Source organism: Drosophila grimshawi, unplaced genomic scaffold (genome assembly GCF_018153295.1).
Source record: "Drosophila grimshawi isolate 15287-2541.00 unplaced genomic scaffold, ASM1815329v1 contig_1369, whole genome shotgun sequence".
NCBI lineage: Eukaryota > Metazoa > Arthropoda > Insecta > Diptera > Drosophilidae > Drosophila > Drosophila grimshawi.
In genome coordinates, this window is record NW_025062891.1 from 859,857 (window position 1) to 885,409 (window position 25,553).

General features: G+C 38.4%; 1 long non-coding RNA gene across 2 annotated transcripts in view; it reads left to right on the forward strand.

Annotated features, from left to right (window-relative positions):
* LOC116805100 overlaps positions 1 to 25,482 on the forward strand; it is a 49,200-nt gene extending 23,718 nt beyond the window's left edge. For both annotated transcript variants that reach the window (XR_004365024.1, XR_004365025.2), the window contains 2 exons: positions 9,045 to 9,098; positions 25,408 to 25,482. This is a non-coding gene — a long non-coding RNA (uncharacterized LOC116805100). The remainder of the gene's footprint in view (positions 1 to 9,044; positions 9,099 to 25,407) is intronic.
* Positions 25,483 to 25,553: the final 71 nt, after the last annotated feature.

Sequence of the window (25,553 nt, forward strand, 5' to 3'; positions counted from 1 at the left end):
AGAGCTCTACTAGAGCGCCACGAGGTCAATGGCTTCAGTTTACAAAAGTTTTCACTTGTTTTTTTTTTGTTTTTTTGTTTGCTCCGTATTCAAAAGCATTTCCGTAACTTTCCAGCTGAAATTATATAAATCGTACTTATTTATTTGTTTTACTTTCTTCGCGTACTTTTTGATGAGCATACACGCCCACCCAAAAACAGAAGGCGGGCCGAGGAAAGTGCGTCATATAAAGTATTTTGCAAAAAAAGAAATAAAAAAATAATATTGAACGTCATTGCTGGCAATTTGGTTGAAATGTATCTTCTTTCAATGGAAATTATTAAATATTCTGGCATGTGTGCGAGCATCATCAGAAATTCAAGCACGTGTCCTTTGCAACCCACACACACCACACACGGTAGCATACTTATATGTGTGTGTGGCGCCACACGCATTTTACCTGCCAGGCAGCCTCACGCTGCCTGTGTGCACCTGTAGACAGAATTTCATCACATTAAGAGTCGCTTCTTGAGCTGTCTCTCAATTTGTTGTTTTTTTTTTTTTGGTTTTTTTCTGCTGCTGCTGTTCACGCGCAATTATTGCACGCGACGACCGCAATAAAAGAAAATTAAAGTTTTTCTTTATTTCCTTTTTGATTCTTTCAGTTTTGCTCGTTGGCAGGCCGTGGCGCATCGTTTTTGGCTCGGTGTTTTTATGTTGTTGCTCTCCACTCTGCGTCGCATTCATTCATTTTGTGGCTGACATTTTGTGCATTTTGCATTTTGCATTTTGCATTTGCTCAACGTTCTGCCATTTCATTTGCAGCGTCAAGTATTTTGGCCATGTTCCAAAATGTTTGTGTCTTGTGTCGCCACAGACGTTGCCGACATCCAATGGGGCTGCTGCTGCTGCTCATGGGGACAGTTAGTGATTAAGCGTGAAAATATCAGACTCATCATCGGACATGCAACAAACTACTCGACTCGCAACCACACAGCTAAAGTACTGAGTACTGAGTGCACAGCACAAAAAGACCAGGCAAAAATCTCTGCTGCTGATCAAAAATGGCGACACTTTTCGCTTGTTTTTCTTTCTTTCGGATGTTGTTGTGTTTTCATTTTCTCTTTTCTTTTCTTTTCTTTTTTTTTGGTTTTTGTGCACAAGAAATTGTTTTCCTTAGTTCGTTTGTTGGTCTTGCAGTTGGCATTGCCAGATTTGCACATTTAAATTGTTTTGTGCAAATTAAAATAGTTGTTTCATGTTTGCGCACTGTTGTACTGTACCCAATAATCTTAACATATTTATTGTGGCTTATTGACAACACAGAAACATGGCAGTTACGAGCAAGATTAATGAATCATTTGCATCTGCTTACAATATAGAAACTTAGCAGCAAATCAGCAAATGGGTTCAACATCTGTTGTCGTGCTTTTATTTAGCTCTTAGCAATATTAACTTAAGTTTACTATTTATTTTATACCTTTGCATTATTATTCTATTGTGAAGTTCTTCATAAGCATTATGAACCGATTCGATATAGCCATATTCCTCTGTTCCCTGTCAGTCTGTTTCTATGCGAATTATTCCCACAACTTTGAAACTATCTTGATGAAACAAAGATGAGTTCTTCTATACAAAAAAAAAACTCTTTGGCTTAATAAGATACTCAAATTAAACTTACCCATTATGTTTACTAGAATGCTTCTCATTGTTGCGCTAAAAATCATAGAGATCGAATAACTAGATCCTATCTTCCTAGCTTCCATAGGAACAGTCGGTTGAAAGATGAGTTCTTGTTTGAAAAACTTATTTCTTTACCAAAATATTGCAACCAAATTCAATGTTTACAAGTTTTAATATGCTTTCAAACAATTATTCGGACTACTATAATATATATTGGGAGCAAACTCAAGATTTTGGTTATATTATATAGCTTTCATAAGAACTGACTTCGGTTTGCAGGTGTATGTTTTCTTCAGCGTGTTTTCTTTCTTGTTTTTTATCCAATTTTGACAGCTGTTGGCATACTTTTTTGTATACATTTTTTATATTTGAAGCAGCTATTAGACGTCAACATTCATGTCATCTATTGGACAGGCAACATACAGGTGAAAGCTGCCATGGCGCTCTTTTTACAAGTCCATTGTTATTCCCGAAACCTGTTAGAAATTAACTTAGAAAACATTATTTTATCTACACGAATTCATATATATATATTATTCAAGTAGAAGCGCACTTTTAGCCATTTCGGAGGCGGCGTTCTCATTTATTAGCCGCTGATCAAGAAATTGGTTTGAATGTGTGTCGAACTTTGACTGCATTCGATTTCTTGTGAATAATGTGCATATGCACGAATATAAATTACAGCACATTTCGCATTTTCGACTTGTGCATGCATTTGTATAACCGAGATCATGTAGCATTCATCCAATTTCTGTATATATATATTTACTGTATTCGCCCATGTGTTTCACTAAAGCAAAGCGAACAAAAAGCAATTTCTACAATTCACTGTATACAGAAATGTTTATACGAAATGTCAGTACAACAAAACAAATCTTCTGCTGTATGAGTAACATGTGAATGCATGTGTTGTGTCTGTGTGTGTGTGTGTGTTTGAGTGTGTGTGTGTGTGTGTGTGTATGCATGAGTGTGTGCTTGCCTCAGGCAGCTGCGCAATGGCGACGACAGACATCAGATGCAACATGGCAAGGGTCAAGGGGAGGAGCGGAGCGGAGCGGGCTGGGGCAGCAATCGTGATCATGCCTCATTTTGCAACTGTACATACGTTGTTTTCGTAATTCGTATTTCGGCAGCACCTGTCTTGGAGGCCAGTCAGCCAGCCAAATACCCGAAACGTAGCCGAACACAACAAAAAAAACCGAACGAGTTGCCAAATTGCTCGAAGAGCAGCGTTTGAAAATTTCGAAACGACAAGAAAATGTTGTTTTTTTCAATAAAAAAAAAAGAAAAGAAAATACTGTAATTTAATCAGCAAGCAGAGCGCTGTGGGGCACAGGAGGGGGCCACACACACACACACACACATGCAAGCAGGCAAATGAGTGACGTATACGGGCGCGACCAAAGCAGCGCCACGTAACGTGAGCAACTCTTCACACACACATCGACGCACACACACACACACACTCACACACACACACTCACACACATAAACCTGCAGGCGCTCTTTCTTTTACCTATGAGGCGATCACACACACTCTTTGCAGCAACAAAAAGCGACCACAGCAGCAGCCGCAGTCTTTGTCTATATTTAGACAGAAAATGCAAATGGCGGCACACACACACACGCACACACAATGCCCGCAGCACAGAAAGAGAAGGTGAATTAGTGTGTGCGAGAGGGAGAGAGAGAGAGAGAGAGAGAGAGAGTGTGAATGAGTGTGAGTGAGTGAATGAGTTACGCACACATAGACAAAGCTTGGCAGCGTTTTGCGCAGGCGCTTTTGCGAACTATGTCGCGCTCTCTCGCTCTCTCTCACTCGCTCTCTCTCTCTCTCTCTATTCGTGTTGTTTGTGTGTGCGTTTGTGATCAGTTGGCCGCCATTTTGAAGAACTATCGCTCGTGACTTTTGTAGCATTTGGTTTTGGCACGCGGCTTCCGATCAATTTGTTTGGTGGTTCGTTGTACGTTTTGTTTGCTTTATAAATAAAAAGGATAATTTTTATAGATTTCGCTGACTGTGTGTTTTCTTCTGCTAGTCTTTGTCTGTGTGTATGTGTGTGTGTGTGTATGTGTGTGTGTGTGTGTGTGTGTGGTTGTTTGTTTGCAATACAAAAATATCCATAACTAAATTTAACATTTGTTTTTGTTTTATATTTAACTTTGCCCGTGTTATTTTGGCCAACTTGTTGTTGTTTCTGTTCGTGCTGAATGAATGGCAGACAACAGGTCGCAACTTATAAATACTTATAGCCACCGACTCCCCCTTTCCTGACTCCCCTCCTCCCCAGTCCGTGTCCCTGTTCCGCCCACTAGCAAAAAAAAAAAAAAAATGAATTAATTGTTTGATTTTGGGTCTTGCATTTTTCAATTGAAGTAAACAATTGATATTTGGCCAATACACGTGTTAATTGGCCAGCGTTTATTTTTATATTAATCTTATTTGCGAATTTTTAGCAGATATACATTTTCATAGATATTTATATGTGTGATACATATTTTGGCACGTGCCTCAGCTAAATCAGAACTTTTATTTATGCAGCAGCGCCACAGACACGCATTCAGAAATGTATAAACAGAAAGAAAGACAGACAAACAGATAGTTAGACGGTTTTATACATACATAGGATAGTCTATGGATGTTTGCATCATCCATTCAATGTTTTGTATTTTAATGTTTATTTTCATTGGCTTTTATTATCCATTTTGTCTTGTTTTCATTTTTATTTTTTTTTTGTTCTCTTTAATTTTGCCTTTTTTTTTGCATTTGTTGTTGCAACCAACAGATGGGTGGTCCCATTTGTCCAGACTATATAGGGAAGTGTAGGAGAGGGGGAGAGGCGCAAGGGGAGCTGTAAGTGTAGAAGGGGCGCGTCTGGCATTAATGCTAAATTCACCGTCTCGATGAGTTGTGACTGTTTTCTTGTATTTATAAATCTGTTGCGCCAATCTGTCTACAATATTATTTTGCTATGCTGCAGAGCCATTCAAACCATTCAGAATGGGTATCAAATCGAAAAATACGATTATATTTGATAAAAATCGAGGAAAAAACTAAGCATTCACTTAAAAAGGTTTTTCTTTTTAATATAAATAAATAAATATAAATACTTGATCTGTAAATAGTAAATATTTATTTATCTTATTGAGTTTATGAGCTTAAATGCAGACTTTCAGCCACTGTACTGATATTAAAAGTAAATAGAAAAAGTAATAATGTCGCTTTCATCAAGTAGATCAGTGTAAAAATATATTTATAATTTACAAAATTCTTCTACAAAAATGTTAATTTCCTTTCGATAACAGTTGACAACAGTTGAAAGTTGTTTGGAAAGCTCAAATAATATGTAAATATGCCAAATATAATTCCAATAGTCTATCATAAATCTTCGTCTGTCTTCAGTGATGAAATAGAGCTCATCGTTAAGGGCACATTGGACTTATAATTACGGTGTCTTCACATTGACAACACATCATTTAGCACATTCATTTTTGGTTTTCTAACTAGATTTTTTGGCTCGGCACCAGTTTCATAGTTTGATAGTGTTTTCCCCCATTTGGAAATATGTGAATCAGGATCAATCTATTTCGAGTCTTTTGCCCCATTATTGTTGAAGTGCAGGGAATCCAATATGCGACATCAACAAATTATAGAAATTATGAACACAAATGTGTCTCGCAAGGCGTAACAAATGGCAGGGGACGAATGGGGACAAAGGTGGAAATGGAGTTGGAGGAAGACCCAGTCGAAAGGATTGCATGTGCACCACCACAAATTAAACGTGTTCCGTTTTGCCTGCTGCCCAAAAAAAAAAAAAACAAAAAGAAAAGAGGGTCCCAAGCAGATCGAAACGATTCAACCGACAGACAGCTACATATAGTATACATATATATTGTGTATATGTATGTATGTATGTATGTATAAGCATATATATTATGTATTTGCTTAAGTGCATCTCCCCAATGCAGCCTACCTATCTAGCTACAAGAGCGGCTGGCACAAATGCCACGTAGAGCACGCGTGAGTCGGCCAGAGATTTGCTATGGGATTATATGGGAAGACTGCTCAGTTTACTAATTGCTTCCGCTACTGCGTCTCTGCTGCAACGACTACGGCTGCGGCTGCGGCTGCTTGAAGTTTTTAGGAGTCTAGAGATTCATTTTAATTGCATTTCTTTTAACGGTAACATCAGCCAGCAAAAACAGCCCCAGCCCCCAGAGTGCGTACAGTGTTCGCTGGTTAATTAGAACTTTTTCAAATGAGATTTGTCTAGAGAAAATGGTTGAATACTTTGAATACTCAAATTTGTATATTTTTTTGTTGAATCCGGCACGCAGCAGATTATTCAACTGTTTGGCGAGTAGGGAAACTCCTTCATCAGTGATCTTGGCTAACACAACCAGAGCCAGACCAGCAACTACTTACTGTGCATGATATTTATTTAGGAATAAAGGATTGATTGATGTATATGGGATTAAAAAAAAAAAATTATACTAAAAGTATGCAGAAATAAAACAATTTAAAATGGCAGCTATTTCAATCAATCCCATTAAATGAGAATAAAATCAACAGAATTATTTTCTACTGTTTATTTATTTAATATCGATCGACTTAGACAAGTACAAGAAGTACAAAATATATTTAAAAAAAAGTATAAATATATAAAATTAAAAATTCAATTTTATATTTAACAAAAATAATCCAAAATAGTATGAATTATGTTGTGAAAATGCTTTTCACGAGACACGCATGAAATGAAAATGAGTTTCGAAATCGAGATGTACTCGTTGGCGAGCGACTACTGTGCCCCGATCCCAGGTCCCAGTACCCGCTGCCAATCCCTGAGTCAACGTATGGTTGCCCTGCTGCTCTTTGGCTGCTGCTTGCTACACGCCTCTGTCTGTCCGTCGTAGTGTTGTGCCTGACGGTGCCCGGACGGCGACGTCAATAACATTTGTGTCTGCACACACACACACACACACAGTGTTATTTATGCGTGTGTGTGTGTTTTTTTTGTAGTTGCGCCCAATAACAAAAATCAAAGGAAACACATGTATATAAGAACTATATACATACTATATGTATATGTGCACAATCATATATATATATTCCCGCTACTCAAGAACTGATCGCAATGGAGATTCTCTGGCGCTGCTAGGTGAGAAATACAAACACACACACAGAGACACACACAGACATACTCGCACACACAGCAGCTCGGTGCGGGTCATAAAAATATTTAAACGAAGCAGGGGTTTGAGGCCACTTGAATTGCATTTGAACTATGCGTTTGCTCCTCTCTGCGGCGAACATGCTAAATGCCAGCAGAAGGAAGCGGCCAAAGGATGTGCATACTTGAGTCCCGGGAAATGTGTTTGCTTGAAAAACAAATACTATTTGTGATCATCTCTGTGTGTGTGTGTGTGCGCTTTGACTTTTTGGCACATATACGGTTCATTTCACGAGCCGAATCTCAGATGCCATGTGCTGTATGCCAACAATAACAACTTTAACAACAGCAACAACAACAACAACAACAACAAATTGTGCACACATGTTGCGTATGTTTTCTTTTTTGGATGTTTTGGCTTGCTTTTCAAGCAGTCGCTGGTTGTTTCTTTTCCTTTCCTTTCTTTACTTAAGTACTTTTTTTTTTGGGGCGACATAAAACCAACAGCTGATTGAGCATACACAATTAGGCATCAATACATATATATATATATATATATATATATATATATATATATATATATATATATACATCTGAATAAATGTACATATATATTAAGCGTGTGCAGGATTTTGGTTTTGGAGCTGCCTAATTGTGTACAAAATTATCCATCAACAGCTGAGCTAATGACGTCACAATGTTGCAGACTGTGTGAAACAACAGCTGGCAATTGATTTTTCAGTATGTAGCACATTTGTATGTATATAGATATGGAGACTGTCTGATTTCAGAGAAAATGCTGACTGATGTGCATTTCCTTTTCGTAAAGCAGCATTTATATATACTATTATTTAACTAGAAGTGCACGTGTATTGGAAAAGTTATCATCTCTCACACAAGTATTTTCTTTTCGCGTGAAAGACCTTTTATGGTCCACTAAATTTGAATTTGGTGCCTTACACACTTCAAGCTTATACTTTATTGCTTCATAAATCATAATAAATCAGTTTAATTGGATATTTTTGATAAGTAAATCTCATGGAGTTAAGGTACCCCCTTAAGTATAGGTCCTCTTTAGTATAGGTCCTCTTTTTTATATTCCTCTTACAATTATTGTTCGTTTTAGAAATTATCTTAGCTGTAGAACAGAGTTTCAAACAGAGTTCCTTTTAATAATTGGATAGACACTTGAAGGATGTACAAGTTTAACTGTTTTAAAGAAATGCCACAAAGCCAACTCTAGACCAAAGTAAAAAGTGTAACACGTCCTTCAACTGGGGATAAATAACTTGACATAAATGCTAGTTCAAATCCAGGGCGGAATATGTTTTTTGAATTTTTATACACATGCATAAAGCTTATAAATATTTCATTCACAATTTGATAAGCAAAAAGACCCCAAAAGAAGCTGGTGGTGCAATAACTCCCTAATGCCACATCAGTCTTTATACAAGGAAATGTTGCTCAGTTTTTATTTATGCAGAACATGCGAGAGGAATACTCATCTGCTTGACTGGCTGACTGGCTGGTTGGCTGACTGGCTGGCTGGCTGGTTGGCTGACTGGCTGGTTGGCTTTAGCAAAATGCGACAAGCTAAACCCAATGCTGTCAAGCGCGCCTCTCTCGCGTCATACTGAGGACTGAGGATTGTGGAGTGCGGTGTGAGCAGTGCAAGTACTGCTAAGATTTATGGTATCCTTTCAACTTTAAACTCGCTTTGGTCTGGCTGGCTGCTGGCTGCTTGCTGCTCGCTGCATAAGATGACAATGCCCCTCACCAAGTTGAACGCATGCAAAGTGATTGTATTTGTTTGTGTGTGTGTTTTTTTCTGCTTTATGTGAAGCTAAGTCAGCTCAGGGGGGCAACTCTGGTTTTCTTATTTTTTTTTCTTTTCTGTTTGTTGCGCGGCCCGGCTTTGGGCATACCCCTTTGCAGGAGGTTAGAGCCAACGCGTGTGCATTGAACTGATCGTCATAAATCGCCAGTTTCTGCTTCTGTTCTTGCAACACCATTTTCAGATATTTTTTTGGGGACTGCTAAACGCTTCGACAGTCAAGATTAATTGTGTGCCAGTGTCTGCCATGCCAATACCGAATATTCGACTTAAAGCACTCAACTCACTCAACGCACTCATTGTATTCATTTGATTCACTTTACCCTGTGTGTCTTATTAACCTAACCGTCTTTTCTTTCTCTCCATTTCTATTGCAGCAAAACTTTTTGTACCTGTTGTGTTTTGCGCACGCAAAAGTAAACTTTAATAAGGTGAGTTTCCCAGTTCACTTACAAGTGGCGGGCATATGAAAAGTTTGTTTGTTTCTTTGTTTTTTTTTTTTTTTTTTGAATCTGCCTCATGGCTTAAGTTGAAACGCTGAGCACGTGCCGCGTATTAAGAAGCAACCTCCGTCTATGCGTGTTGTGTTTGTGCACAAGGCAAATATTTACACTCAATGGAACATAATAAAGACATTAAAAATATATATCATATTATGTGATGCTGGGAAAACTGGGATGCGATTGCAGGTATTACACTGCTTGTGGTTGTGTATGTGACACCCACAGGCTGTCAATTTCCAATGTATATGCCTAGACTGCCGGCACACACGCCTCCCCTCACCCCTACCTCCCTTCCGTCTCGCCTATGTCGTTTGTCTATCTGTTGTTCTATAACTGCCCAGCGAACCGTATGCTGCTCACCTCTCCTGCATCCTCTGTCTGCCACTGTAACAGTTAAAGTTTTCTCTGGGCGTTCCTTATCGCATACAGGTGTGTAGTCACTTGTGGGATACTTGTCTCTCTCTCTCTCTCTCTCTCTCTCTCTCTGTCTCACTCAATCTCTCCATCTCTCTTTTGTGACAGGCAGGCAAGCAAAATAGCATAGTCACAATGATTGATAGGACCGGGCCGCAAATATGAAGTTTATTTCAAAATGATTATCAGATGTCTCTCAGTTGCCACAGATCCCTATTCGATAAATTCAATTACGAATAAGTCCATTGGTTGCTGGTTCCATTTCTATAGCAAAAGTATACTACAGATTATCAATTACAAATTAGAATATGATGCGATGTCATTGTTATTGTGGCGACAAAAGAACTTCCAACTAGATGCATACCACTCGCCTTAAGCCTTTATATATAAAACGCATGCTTTTCTTTAAGTAATAACTTGAAAGCTGCGATTATCTTCGTGTATTACAATGTCATTTAGTATCAATGAAAATTGTACACTGAGTAAAACAAGCGAAAATATTTTAGCGACTAGTTTTTAAATAGTCGCAGAACGAATCTGTCAAAAGTGATTCTATTTTCAAAACCCAAAACTTTTGAACAAGGTTTGAACTCAAAATAAATACTTAATTCACAGTCGCGTTTCTATCTAGAAATTCATGTCAAAATTATTAAATGACCTCAAGGGTCAAAGCTTTTCAGTACAATAAATTTGTCAAAGTGACCCTAATTTCTAAAACTAGAATTTAATGGTCTGAAAACTCGATCAACTCTGCATGCAAAGTTTGCATTGTTAAATTCTTGTTAAAATATACCCTCAATACAAGTTGCAGTTTGGTTATGTTCATTATACAATTGGGTTAATTGTATTTGAATTTAAGTTGAGCTAAATTGACTTGCTTGCAATTATCGAAAATTTGTTGATGCTGCCCTTGAACTATTGGGCAAACATGAAAATGCTCTTACTCAATTTCACCGTCATTCATTATTTGTGCATAGGCATTTACTTAGTTTTCAGATTTCACTTGCAATCAATTTTGTATGACGGAATATCCGTAAATGAAAACAGAAAGAAACTATATTATTCGCGTGTCCAATTCAATTAATGCTGTCTATTCACGCCCACAACCAGAACTGTGCACAACTGTATATATATATATATATATATATAAATATATAAATATATCTATGTGCGAACCTGTCTATTTAAGAGCATCCATTTCAAATATAATTTGAGACAGAATGTGGACACATAAAACCTTTTACTGCATGGTGTCCTTGCCAAATCATTTGCATAAATATTTGTCAGGGCCAGGCTCGCCGAATTTTCACTTGCCATTTGCGCTTTGTCAGAAGAGCCGTTTCGACAACTGGATAATATGGGTTAAATGCGAAAAAAAATAATTCAATGCTTTTGCACACACTGAAAGTGTAAATGTGTCAGTTTGTCTTACAGTTACAGCTAACATTGGATATTCAAAAACATAAAACTCAAATTCGAATTCACAAAACTTGTAATATGTAATTGGAAAATACGCAAAACAGTTAAAATCTGTAAGTCTGTAACGAGTTCATTTGGCAATGCAATGCAACGGCAGCAGTCAGCAGCGAAATAATAAAGTCAGAAAAAAGTAGATAGGGTTGTGTGGTTGTACGTAATTTAAGCGGGGGAAGGAGGAGGTGGGATGAGGTGGGTAAGCTGTCACGGCCACGTTTTCTGGCCACTTTAACAGCGGCATGGCAGCAAGTAACAACAACTGTAGCCGTCGCTCCTCAGCTGCTCATCATTGATGCAAACAGTGAAATGCTTTCACCGCCCGCTCAGTTGGCGCGCTTGGCATCATTACTCCCCCCCATTCCCTGCCCACTCCCTGCCCCCGCCCAATATCCAGCCTTCTGGCACACATGTTAACGTAGCCTTATTGAAGCTGACAGGCTGCTTGGCATTGCCTCATGTTGCTCGGCTGATGCTGCTGCTGCTGTTGCTGCTGTTGCTGTTGCTCCGACTGCTCCTGGCGCTGCGTGGGCGTCCAACAAACACACAGAACAAAAGCATTGAGCAAAATTGATTAGATTAGGCAACTCCGAGGTAAGGCGGAACAAACCATGAAGTATTTATACACTTTCAGTAGCAGCACTTGAAGGTGGGCCTGTAGCTTGGCGGGGTCAGGGATCAGGGGCAGCAGTGAGTCGGATTTTCGAGTGTATCTCCTTGTTGCACGTTTACGAACGCTTCAAAGTTGACAAACAGCAAAACAAAACACAACAAAAAAAAAATACACTTTCTTTGTTTTACTTTGTGTACTTTTTGTGTACCCTGTTTCCATTCAATGGGTGTAACGAGAATGTGTGCTTTAGATAAAAGGCAGGCATTTTGAGGCACAGGATTATCTATTTGTCTGACCTTTCGTTTCCACAGATTTTGAAAACAAAGCTGCAGGCTGCCAGCTTATTAAATCTGAGAATTGTTTGCCTTATTTGCCAATTTTCTTAGAGTTGTATATTAAATACATATATTTTATTTTATATATGTTGTTAACTTATAATTTTTCCACTTTTTTTTCATAATATTTATTTAAGAGCGAGTAGTACACCTGTCTCTGTTTATTATTGTATTTGCTAATTGAGTACAGAGCATCTTTTAGACGATCATTCTTAAATTCTTAACTGGCTTTCGTTGTTTATTTTTTGCTTTTTAAATGCCGAGTGGCATTGTCCTTAAACCAGTATCTAATCACATTTAAATTGCACTCAAAGCACACCCAATCGACACACATATACACCCCATACACCTAAGGACACACAAACAACAATGTCGTAAAAATGTTATACTCATATTTTGATGAACGATTGAGAGTTTAAGCGCCTTTTAAGACATGCGATTGAAATGTAATTAGGCAATGCTAATGCCCCGATCCTTTGGGGTGTCTTTACCTAACAGCCTTCGAGGCTGCAGATTCAGGATTTTTATTCAATTTGACACACAGCCAAGTAATTACTGGCCTAATTGCTTCTGTCGCTGCTTCTTAAGTATTATTTGCACATAAATATTGGGCGGGCGTACGGATAAAAGTTGGTCAAATGAAATTGAAATTGCCCAGCATATTGAGATATTGAAATTAAGCTCAGTCTTAATATGTTATTATGGAAATTTTGGGAGACTTTGTTGAGCCAAATATGCCAAATTTCTAACTAAGAGCAAGCAACAACAGTAAATCCTCCAACAATTTCATTTTGAATGGGGTTATTTTGTACATTTCAAATTATTATTTGCATTATGACAATTAAAAAGAAATACCTTTGCATAGACATTAAATAAAACATTAAAGCTTGTCTTGGCTTGAGAATTATTTCCAAGATGGGTTTAAATTGCTTGTTGTAAAACGAAACCAAATTTTAACTGTATTTGGCATATTCATCTACAAAGCTAGTCTTACATCCAGTCTTATTACCAAAGCTAGTCTTATTACCAGTAATATACAAGATACAAAATGTCGAATTCAAACAATCAGAACTGAGATTCATTGGAAGACCAACAACAGCAACAAGAAAATCATTAAATGCAATGCACTCGAAAGCGAAGCCATTTGAATGAAATTTATGAAAAACTACCTACGCAGTGTTTACAACCAGAACAGGCACAGATACTACAAGAACTTCACGTGGCTTGTACTTTTCAATCTTATGACTCTTGTTGTTGTTGTTGCTGTTGTTGTTGCTGTTGTTGTTGATCTTGGTTGGGGTGCCCCTCTGCGTGGTGGCAAAAGACAGCAGCATAAAAATCGAGAGTACTGTGAGGAAAAATGGTTAAGTGCCTGGCAGCATCCTCCCAAGTCGGACTCAGAACACATTTGCCGCAAAAGTGCGCATGTGTCGCCGCATGTTGCACATGTGTGTGCAGCAACGTTACGCCGAACTGACTCTGGACATGGGCATGGCCTCACATGGCACCCCGACGACTTGGGACGTGGACGTGGACATGCGCGAAATGTGAACGGCGTTTATTGAATTAACTGCAACTGCAACGGCAACGGCAACGGCAACAGCAACAACTGCAAAGAGGGCAGAAGGGTGACTGAGTGGCAGTTGTCGCCATAAGTTCGAGCTGGAGGCAGAGTGTTAAAAGTCACGAAGACACACACGCACACGTTGCCACAGATGCAGATGCCGACTAATGCAACAGCGGCCGCCTCGAGGTCAAATGCAACATTCGCATTACTGTTGCCATATGCTAATGCTACTGCAACTGTTGCACTGCTTTTGCTGCTGCTGCTGCTGTTGCTGTTGCTGCGAGCGTATCTTGCAACAATGTGGCGCCGTTAAAGTCGTAAACTTGTAACTTGCTTCGCACACTTCAGAGAGATGATGCGTGATTTTTACAGAAATTCCATAAACACATCTTATGCTGAGTCGCACGATCAGGCAGGTACAAAGTCGAATGTAGTCCGAGCAAAAAGACAAGAGTTGCATGCTTGTTGAAACCATTAAAAGTGGGTAAAAAGGATATGAATTTGAGCACAAGTATGTAACAGGCAAAAGGAAGCATCGGCGACCCTATAGAGTATATATATATTCCAGATCAGCATCAAGAGCCGTGTCCATCATCCTGACTGTCCATCTCCATCTGTATGAACAAATGGATCTTAGAGACTTTTGGCTATCAAGTTTATTTTATTTTATCGATAACTCAGCCTGTTCTTTAACTTTGATATACGAGATTTATAAATGGATATACAAACTACTTATTTAGCTTTAGGAATGAATTAAAAATGGAATGCCCTACTTTGAATAACGCTTCAATTCCTCAAAAATATAACTCTTTATTTTATAAATTTCTTAAGTCAAGTTTCAATGTCTTTCTTTGTATACTTTTAGGTGCTTTTGTCTAATTCATTAACTCACAAAACTGTACAGTTATCCTTAACAAGGACATAAATAAATACATAACAACTATGTCAGGCATGCAGCTACCGTAATTTGAATCTATTTCAGGAGTTGTGGGCTCGTGTGAAGGTCAAATGAGGGAGTTCCTCAGATATATTTAGAGCAGCTGATGGTTTGATGTACTGGTCAAATTATATTAAGCTGTGCGTATCCGCATACGTATAAAATCAATAACACTGCTTAATTATTCTGTGGGAACTTGAGTTAAGTGACTCAATTAAAAATTATAGGGTTGATGTACCCTGTGTCCCTTCCGTAAGCGCTTTGCATGTCATTAAATCAAATCGATATGTATAACGATAATAATATGAATTGACAGCTTGAACTGTAACAGAAAGGTTGTTCACAACCCATTCTATTCTCAACCATTTACGAAACGTTTAAAGATCGAACTCAATTTGTTAAATTAAATATGAGGGAAGGACGCCCACTAGCTGGATGGAGGAGGGTTCTTTTATAATTGTTGTATTGCCCATGATGCCAAAAGCAGGCTAACAAAGTTTTTCTAAACCAACAACAGGAAGCAGCCTAAAGCACTCAAAGAAGGACAATGTGTGGTGTGACATGGTGCTGTACAATGGGAGAAATGAAAGCCGAAAGAATCTAGAGCCGAATAAATAAACAGACAGGCATACACTCAATAAGGGGGCATAACCGGCAGAGATGGGTGACGCTGGAGGAAGGCAGGCAGCGCGCCACTTCAATAAAAGATACGAACAAACCAAGGCGACGCGTTAGAAACATTTTTTCGTTTTTCCGGTTGGGTGTCAGAGAGGAAGGGGGTGTCTGTGCTGTAGGGCGGAGGCAGCTGTACATCAAAACGGATAATTAACATTTATGAGCAGGCAACAGAGCGAGCACAGCGTCCAAAAGCTCAACGAACGGCTGCGGAGGGGGACGGGGGCAGGTGTGCAACAATCGAAGTGAACCACACAGGAATTTCGGAAAAATAACTGTTGCTCCCGCGAAACGGACAACAAGAAGAACAACAACAACAACAGTAGCAACAGCAGCAGCGAACGGCTGTTTTGCTCATGTATATATGTGTGTGTGTGTGTGTGGGTGTCTACGTCTGTGTGGGCATGAGTGAGCGCAAACAAAAACCATATGTTTCTTGTTTGCGATTGCTCCTCGGGCTAACGGAGGCTTTTGCTTTCGTTGCGAGTGTAAACTTAAAATGTGCTCACAAATGACTCAAAGGCAGAGCGCCTGCGCGCTCCTGAGCGCAAACATAAAACCATTGAGTGAGTGAGCGTGAGCGAGAGCGAGAGCGCTTATATATATATATTAGAGAGTTGAGGCGCGAGCGAGAGAGTGACAGTGTGAGAGAGACAGAGTGAGAGAGAGAGAGAGAGAGCGCGCGCTGGCGAGCTGTGTCAATGTATGAGTGGGATATTTTGTTACACAAAACACAGATCTGTTGCACACATACACGCACATAAACCGTTAGAATGACGCCGTGCGGTGTATGGCTGTGTGTGTGTGTGTGTGTGTGTGTATGGGTGAGCTTTTGTCCACTCAGTGCGCTCTTTATAACTGTGTGAGTGAGTATTATTGTGTGTGTGTGTGTGTGTTGGCTACACTCGTTCGGGCATACAACGAATATTACGAGATTCATTCGACATCCTCAGTGCATTCGCGAGGCGACGGCAACACGCGTACCCGTCCGACTCACACACACACAAACAAGCACACACATGCTCACACATTCGCAGGCAGAGCGATACCGATACCGATAGATACCCGTCGCTGTCGTCGTCGTCGGCACCGTGTGTATCCGTGTGTGTCTGTGCGCCGTGCGACTACGTCAACGGCTCTGCGTATCCGTCAGTACGTTCGTACGCGTTCGCAGCGCCGCTTCTTTTGGGTTTCAGGTCTCCGCGTTTCGTTCGCGGTTGTTCCGCGTTTTCTTGCGCGATTGTTTCGTTCACTTGGGGACAACATCATACAACAAATACAAAACTAAAAACAAAAAGTATAAGAAATTTAAAAATAAAATTATATTTACATTTCTAATAATATTAAAAGGTGCAAGCAAATGAGGCAAATTATGCCGCCGCGGCGCGCATTCATTTATTTTTACCAATCCAATCTATAAACAATTTGACGTCTATTTCCAAAAATACATCTCTTTTTTGAAAACAAGCATAAATAAATAAATAACAACAATGCGTTTGCCACTTATAACATTTTATTTTTAACTTTTATTTCGCGAGGCGCTTGCCCGCCCGTCGCCGTCCACCCCCCCGCTTGTGTCTGGCAATTCTAATTCTGTTTATAAATATTTACAATCATAACAATTAAAATTTGTTTTACAAACCAAAACAAAACAAACACTTATCGACTTCAAGCCATTTGTGTTTGTTTGCCAAAGAAACATAAAAAATATATAACAAAAAAAATTAAACAAATACTTGAAAGATTTACAAAAAAAAATATAAAAAAATATAAATAAATAAAATACCAATTGTTCAAATACAAATACCATTTTGTGTAAAAAATTGTGAAAGTTTTGAGAGACACATTTTTAAAACGTATTTTATATGCAAATAAAGCACACGCTTTTGAGACATTTATATTACAAACAAACAAACAAAGAATAAATAAACAAAAAGTTATAAACAATACAAAAAATAAAAGCAACATTTTTGCTCACTAAATGAGGAATTTTTGAGAATTTTGTAAATCATGTAAGTTTTCAGAAAGTTCATAAAACGATTATCATAATAGGAATTATGCAATTATAAAGTTGAAAAAACAATTAAATTGTATAGATAATTACTAGATATTATAACTGAATGTGGCTAAGGATTTTACAGTTCTTTATGACGCTTTAGCTAGACGAGTTACTTCATTTATTAGCCGCACTCTGACGTCATTCCACCTATCAGTTCGCATTGCAATCAAATTTCTTATAGATGTAGAAGCACACACGCACAAAATATCAACCAGAACAACAACAACAACAACAACAACATGAACAGAAATACACAAATTTATATCGGGCCTTTTACTTTTCTTATTCGTTTTATTATTATGATTTTTATTTTTTTTTGCATTTAATGCTCAAATGTTTCAAACCTTCAGATACGCACACAAACATCTGCTCAATTCCAGCGAGTGTGTTTGTGTCTGCTGCGTGTGTTTGTGTGTGTCTGAGTCGACTTTTGCCAAAACTGATAAGCAGCCAATACAATACAGATTCATATAGACACATGTGCATATGTACATATATTATTTTCATGTTCATATATGTATAAATGTATAGATGTATATTTTTATGTACATGCATATAGACTCGACGCTTCCAGCGAAGTTCAAATCCATTTCCACTGCTTCACACACGTTATCAGCGCTTCTTGCATGTAGTTCTTGTTGCTGCTCATATGGATGGATTGACAAACTGTATGAATTGATGAGTGATTGACCAAGTGCCTGCCTGCCTGCCTGCGTGCCTCTGATAACTGCCCGACTGTTTGTTTGCTGCATTTTGCAGGGCTTTAATATGCCATGCAAAATTCTGTCGACTGACTTCGTTCGCCTTATCATCCAGCTGGGCTGGGGCATGAGACATTGCACTTCCAAGTAGTGTCCAACAGTTGGAAGACCTAGAAAATTGAACGACTTCCACATTTAATGAACTAAAAAGAACGTACTCAGATTCATTTGTTTTGATCAATTAATAAGCTAAGCAGACTTTAAAAACATAAATTAGATAATAATGAAATTGAAATGAAATAAAATAAATAATCCTTAAATAATTATTTAGTTTCCTTAAGATAGTATTTTGATGTTTGATACGCTCAGCTAAAATTTCAAAGAATTTCCGTTACTAATTTTATAAAATCAAAAATAATAATTACATTAATGATTTTTGTTTTCCATTTAATCAACTGAAATAGAACTTCACTTGAAGTAAAATTTAACAAATTTATAGTTTTGAAATTTCAAATTTAGATTAAAAAAATTATAAAAAATGTTCTCTTTTTTTATATCATTTACATAAAATAATTCTTTAGTTTGATATAAACTAAACTTGCACATCTAGTCCCCAAATGCTCTTCTGTCAGTGCAGCACTTGAGCAGCACATATTATATTTTTTTCGGCGTGTAAGAATTTTCAAATGTTATTTAATATCACCTGCTACATAATTGACATCCGATAGCATGAAAAAAATTTGATGTACGGGCTCTTGCCCGGTCCGGCGGACTTTAACGTAGGCGGCACAAAGGCAAAACCTTTAGCCTAGGCCTATAACAAAAGGCAAGGAAAGAAGTGAAATAATTAAGAATGAGCATAACGAAATCATTGTTAACAATAATAAATTATGTGGCAAAAAAGTTTCGTTGGGACGGAAAAAATTTGCGCTTTTCAAATTATTTAGATAAGGGTTTGTTGTAGTTTTGTTGTTGACGCACTATCTCAAATGAGAGCGAGAGTTTCTCGTTATCAATCAATAATTTGGCAAAAGTTTTCAAGTGTGGTTGCGTTCGAACTGTTTTTCTTTTTGTTTTCTGATAACAACCAAAATTTGCAATCGAATTTCATATATTTTTTTTTTTTTTTTTGTCTTTTGCTCAACAAATTCTTAAGATAAGGTTTGCTGCGTTGTGTTGTTGTTGCCACACTATCTCAATTGAGAGCGAGAGTTTTTCGGCCTTATCAAAAGCCCCAAAAAGGTACCCGTACAAATACGTATACGTATATGTATATATATATATATATATATATATGTGTACATATACGTAATATATATGTATAAATCTATACATATTTGCCAATTGTTTTTGTTGCGGCTCTTCAGTTTATGAAATTGTTGTTGCGATTGTGTCACATTTTAATGATTATAATTATTATATTTGAACTTGTTGTTGCTATTGTTTTTGCTTATGTATTTGTGATTGTTTTTTGTTGTTGTTATGTTTGTTTGCCTTGAACGCTCTTCCGCCTCTCCCTTGTCTCACTCTCACTCTCTTTCAGGCACATGTGTGTGCATTGCTTTATTGTGTACAGATAAGATATCAGAACATAGAAGAGTCCGAAGTAGTTCAGCGCTTGTCACCTTCCGGGTAGGGGGTGCGGGCTCCGGTTGAGCATAGGACGCGTGCTGGCCAAAATAACCTTGACTCTTCTCAGGTATCGTCTTGTTATCGAACATTTTTAATGCAATTGAAAAATGTTTGCAGTTGCAGACGAGATAAGAGTCGAATAGAAAGTGTGTAGAGTCAAAAACAATTTGATTTTTTTTTTCCTTTTTTTTTTTGGCAAACGTTCTTGAAGTCACAAATAGATTTTAGACTTTTTTTAGACAACTTTTTTTATACATGAAACACTTTTTGGGGAATCAAAAATAAGAGAAGGAATAAAAAAAGCCATAAAATAATGGGGAAGAAATGTTATCAAATATCTTCAAATATTCCATTTATGGTCTCCAATTTCGGCTCAGCTTCTGTTGCGACTATCCAAAAGTGTCATCGAACAGCGGAACTAAATGTGAAATGTGTTGTATGCGGCTCAGTGGCAGCGGCAACGACGCGTTTCAGACGCGTTTTAAAACGCTGTGCTGCGCGTGGCGCTAATTAAGTTAAGATTTACGATTATATCAATCGGCAGATGCGTTGATTGGCTCACATTAACACTAACCAGACACAGGCCCAGACACGACCCGACCCGAACCGAACCAACCCGAACCGAACCGAAAACTGATCAAAACAGTTGATTAATCTGTGACAGAGCGAAAGTGAAATGCGGCAGCTTTGGGCGGGAATTCCATTCCAAATACGACTCCAAGACTGAACTCTCAATATACAACACAAGCTGATCTTGCTGAAAAGAATTTGTAATATAATTACAATTTGCAGCAAACGTGTTCATAAATTTGAGTTTATTATATGATTTTATTATTATTATGTTGCTTTTGGGACTGCATTAAAAAATGCAATTTATGAGTGGTAACTGGTTGTGTGTGAGTGTGTGTGTGTGTGTGTGTAACTGACAAATGCTTTACTTGAGATTAGCAACAGCATCTTCAACAACTGGTTTTCCGAGTCGTTCAAAAGTTCATTCATCCAAAATAATACGGAAAAGTTTAAAATGTGCATAAATTACTTGCAGTAAATCGTAACAAACACAACAACAGCAGCAGCAGCAACAATCAATTCTTGCTAATTGCGAGCGATACATTTTATTCAAATAATTTAAGATGTCTCATCGCAAGAAAACCACGAAACCCACACAACAACAACAACCACAATAACTGAATCAACAAATGTGCACAATCTTTTAAAACAAAACTTTTCTGGCTGATGAGACATAAAGGGTGTTTGTACTTTTAAGTTGTAAATAAATATGCAGGCCTTACATGTATTTAAGAGAGGGAGACAAAAGCAGAGAGAGAAACAGACTTAGTCAGAGATAGAAAGAGATTTAATGATTGATGATGATGATTTTTAATTAGAAGTGACAGATAGATCAGGCATAAGTTGGATTAGTGAAGAGAGCAAGACTAAAGCAGAAGGTTAGTTTATTATTTTATAAAGCGAGCCTTTTTGAATTGCTCCTTTAAATTCATTTTCATTCATTTTTAATAGGAGAGATGGATTAAGTCAGAGCGCAACTTAAGGGCAGAATATCTGTTTGTAGTTAGGACTTTTTGCATTCCTCCCATTTCATTCATTAGCACAGAAAACAGAAATCTGAAAAGCTCACTTCAATTCCTGGAATTGTGCAAATCAGGATGAAAGATGTAAAGCGAGAAGCCGATGTAAATATGAGAGACAAAGTTAGGAAACGAGAGAATAAATGATGATGATTTGAACAAAATATATCATATTAGATGCATTTATAAATTATTATTTTCATTTTATTTAAGTGACTTGCTAAGCAGTTAAAATGAACAGTGGTTAACTAACTCATATCCAAAGGCAAATTTCTATCTTTTATTTTGTTGCCATTTGCCTAATGATCTGTGTCTGCTGCTGGCAATGTCTTTTGGGCCAATTAAAATGTGGCAAATGTTTGGCCAGCTTCTAATTGGCAGCAACAACAGCAAGAAGCGCCATTCTTGACACACATGCCACACAGAGTAAACCACATCCTTTTGCTGTCTTCAGAGATCTTTGCGCTTCTTTCACTAATTTCCTTCCTTCCTTTTGTTTAGTTGTTTGTGTCTTGGCTGTGCTCAAGTGGCATCTTGTGTGTTGCTGTTGCTGCTGTAGCTGTTGCTGCTGACCCAGTCAAGCTGCGACATACCGCAGCTGTTTAATTGTTGCAGCAACGAACTGTGTTAAGTTTTGACCCGAGGGCAACATTTTTTCGCAGTTGCTGCAACCACGTGTGGCAAGTGCGCAGCCCTATGTCCGGGTTGATTAGCTCATGTGCCGCGTCTGCTTGCAATTAGTAACTCTGGGCACGTGTGCAACTGCCTAACTTTCTTTTCTTATGTTTGTTTTTTTTTTTTTTTGGTAACAATACACAGACACACACAATCCTGTGACGTGTCATTTGGATTTATGATTGTTGTGTTACTTTTACTTTTCGATTTTGACCAACTTAAGCGGGACTATCTAATCGCTTGACCAACGACCAACGACCAGCAGCCAAGTGGCAAGTGGCAGCGGCAGCAGCAGCACCATCAGTAGCAGGAAATTTCACATATTGATAATACTGCCACTGCTTCTTTGATAAGTAGCAGCAGCGTCAAAGCGAAAACAAAGGTCTACACTTGATTATCTAAAATAATAAAACAAAATAAATGATAAGAAGAAATAAATAAAATAGTAAAAGTAAAGTAAGCACTTTGCTTAAATACTTTCAAATGTAATTAATAATTAAATTCCATTCCACATATTTAAGATACTCAATGTCCTGTTCAACAGGATAGGGATTATAGTGGGCTTCTTTATGCATTAAATGCATTTATTATCAATATTCAATTCTAAAGATATATAAAACTGGTTTAATTTGAGCATATTTCTATGGGCTCCCATAAGTATGCTATAGATTTGTAATTCAAGCCGATAATTTGCGCATTTGGTGCTGCCACCATTGCCACCATTTGCCACTGTGTGTGTGTGTGTGTGGGTGGTTGAGTGTATCTTTGATGTTGTCTCTGCCAGCTAAGCTCATATTGCATTCGCATTGTTGATTGAGTTTCATGTATTGCATTGAAGCAAATCGAATATTTTAATTAGTGCTTACACAGTTAATAAGCTGCTTATTTGATACACACGCGCGTGCCTCGATTCAATGCTTTAATTGACAGATGCCAAGCGACGCTTCGCCACTACAAACCCCCAGCCCAGCCCAGCCGTAGCCAACCCCCACTTTGACTCATCTCCCTTTGCCTGACCAACCACTAAGCAGCTTCAATTATTCATGTTCCGTGCTGAGTTCTGTGACGCATTTCTCGCATTTATTGTTGTTGTTGTTGTTGTTGCTGAGACTTAATGCGGGTGCTTATCGGGTTTGGAGGTTGAGCTTCGATTTGTTGCGTTTAGTTTTTATTTATCGTTGGACTTTCACTAAAAATATAAACTGGATAACATATACACTTGGGTCTTGTGTCTAACCACAGCCAGCGGTTAATGCCTTATATATAGTTACCCATATCAGAGCTGCTTTGTTGGGATCGAAAAGATCAGCAGGAGCATACAGCATAGCAGAGCTATCAATATTGAGTCAATATGTTTCCTGATTACTGTCAATATGTTAGTTGAATGTCCTTGTTGTTTGTTGACCCCAAATTTTGGATTAGGTGTCGATTTTTGCGCTTCTCTTTTAATTACAATGAACCTTTTGGGGTTGTTTGCTTAAAGTATTTAAATCTTTATTAAGGGAGATGTTTGACACCTAGGATATTAATCCCGTTTTACTTTGTATCTGGCGCTCAAGTTGCTCTGCCAATTATGTGTTTCAATTGCTTTAAGATGGAAACATAACTTGATTCGATTGCGTTGGTTCCCAGCTTGTGTGCAACGCTGCGAATGCGTAATGTGCATTACATTTTATCCGACTTTTGTGGCTTAGGGCAATGACTAACTCGAAACTTTTGTTCGCTCTCCAGTGAGTAACTACGATTACTTATTATTTAATACCTCAGATCGTCGCGTCACTCGCGCATTATCGATACAATATTGATTCACTGACATGAAACTCTTTAGGCTTCCGCCTTTATTTTTTGTTTCCTCTATGAATATCTTTTATTTCATTTATGTCATATACAAAACGCACGCACGCTCCACATAATCATTTGGGTATCGAGTTTTTGGTTGCCCTGTGTCCTTATTTGGTTGTACGTCAAGGTTGCCGCACGTGGACTTCCCGACCCCAGACCCCAGACCCCAGCCCCAAACCAATCCAGTTTTTACCCCAGCTGGCAGGCCAGGGTTGAAAGCTGAAACATATTGCGTAGGTCGTTGTTGTTGCTGCGTGAGGCTCACTCATTTCCAAGCAAAGGCAAAACGTTGCCTTGGCAGCGCCGTTGTCCCGGCCGGAGGACAAACAAGCAGCTCGCTGGCGACAAAGGGACACAACACACAGCGACAGCCGAGCCGAGCCGAACCGAGCCGGGCTGAGCTGAGCTGAGCAATTGAAATTCATCTGCCTCGATTTCCGGCACTCGCACTCGGAAATTTGCGCTTTCCCGCCGTGACAGGTCCTGCGTGGCGAGCAACAAGAATTGCTATGTTTACACAGCCAGACGCACAAAAACGAGCACAGACACACACAGATGCACACACACACACACACACATACACACACACAGACATATACACATACATACATCTACAGCCGGCTACTAAAAGTTGCTCTGAGATGTTGCTCGCGTTTTGTGCCACGTGCCTTGACAGTAGCCGCTAGCGTCTGTTATATTTTATATCCTGCATTAAATGGGTATATTAAAGCGTGCCAAACAAAACGAAAACCTTAATTTAAGCAACACACAAATTTAAGAAAGAAACTTCAATATTTAACAGAATATCAGAGTACAACTGAGTCCAACAACTCTTTATTACCAAATTAAAGCAATCAGTAAGAGTAGAATGCGATTTACAAAAGTAATTTTAAAGTAAACACAACTGTTAAATAAAGTTTATAAATGTATCTAGGCAAAAACACTTGGCTTAGCACTAACTAAAAATTGCACAGTATTTTGTGATAATTGATACTTGAATAGCTCGCAAATGATTCAGCTTTAAGAAGTCGAGTTTTGTTTGGCAGCAATTAAGGCAAACTTTTCTTCACTTAAAAGAAAACCCAAAACTATTCGATGTGTGCTTTTAATATAAGTTTGTTTGTTTTTTTTTTTTCTTTTGCCTTGCTTTGATAAATAATCAATTCGCATGCTCTCATTAGATGTGGGTGTTGGGTTGTTGTTGCTGTTGTTGTTGATTGCTGCTCTGTGTGCGTGTGTGCGTTGGCTGATGGACACCTGAAGGACATCAAAGCGTGTGCAGGCAAACGGTGCTAATCACGCGTGAGAGCGTGTCCACCGAGCCGCGCTCAATGAAGAGCGAAGGCTATTCCAATATATTAGAATGAAAAAAAAAAAAAAACGCACATAAATTAATCCAAGTAACGTCCTTAATGGGAACAGTAGGCACAACTCACACACACACACACACACACAGCTACACGGGTAAAATGGGTCAGCGCCTGGACCGACCGCAATTGTGTGTGGTGAGGTGCATTGAACTTTCGGCACGTGGCCAATGAAGCGTCAACAAGTTGCCCAGCTCAGGGTATCCTTTTGAAGTCAATGGGCATGTGGGTTAAGCCATCTAGTTGGGCTAGGCTCCACTTGGTGGTGGTGGTGGTGGTGGTGGTGCTGGAACTGTGGGAATTGCTTGTTGTTCACCTGCCTATACAAGTATTAATTTTCTCTCCTTTTTCCTTGCAGATACCTGAGAATACACTTTATATTGCAACATACATATATACATATATTTATTTAACATACAAAAGAAGAAGAAGAAAAAAAAACAATCACAAGAGCAAACAATAAATAATAACAAAGACAAAAAACAGAAAACAGAAAACAAACAA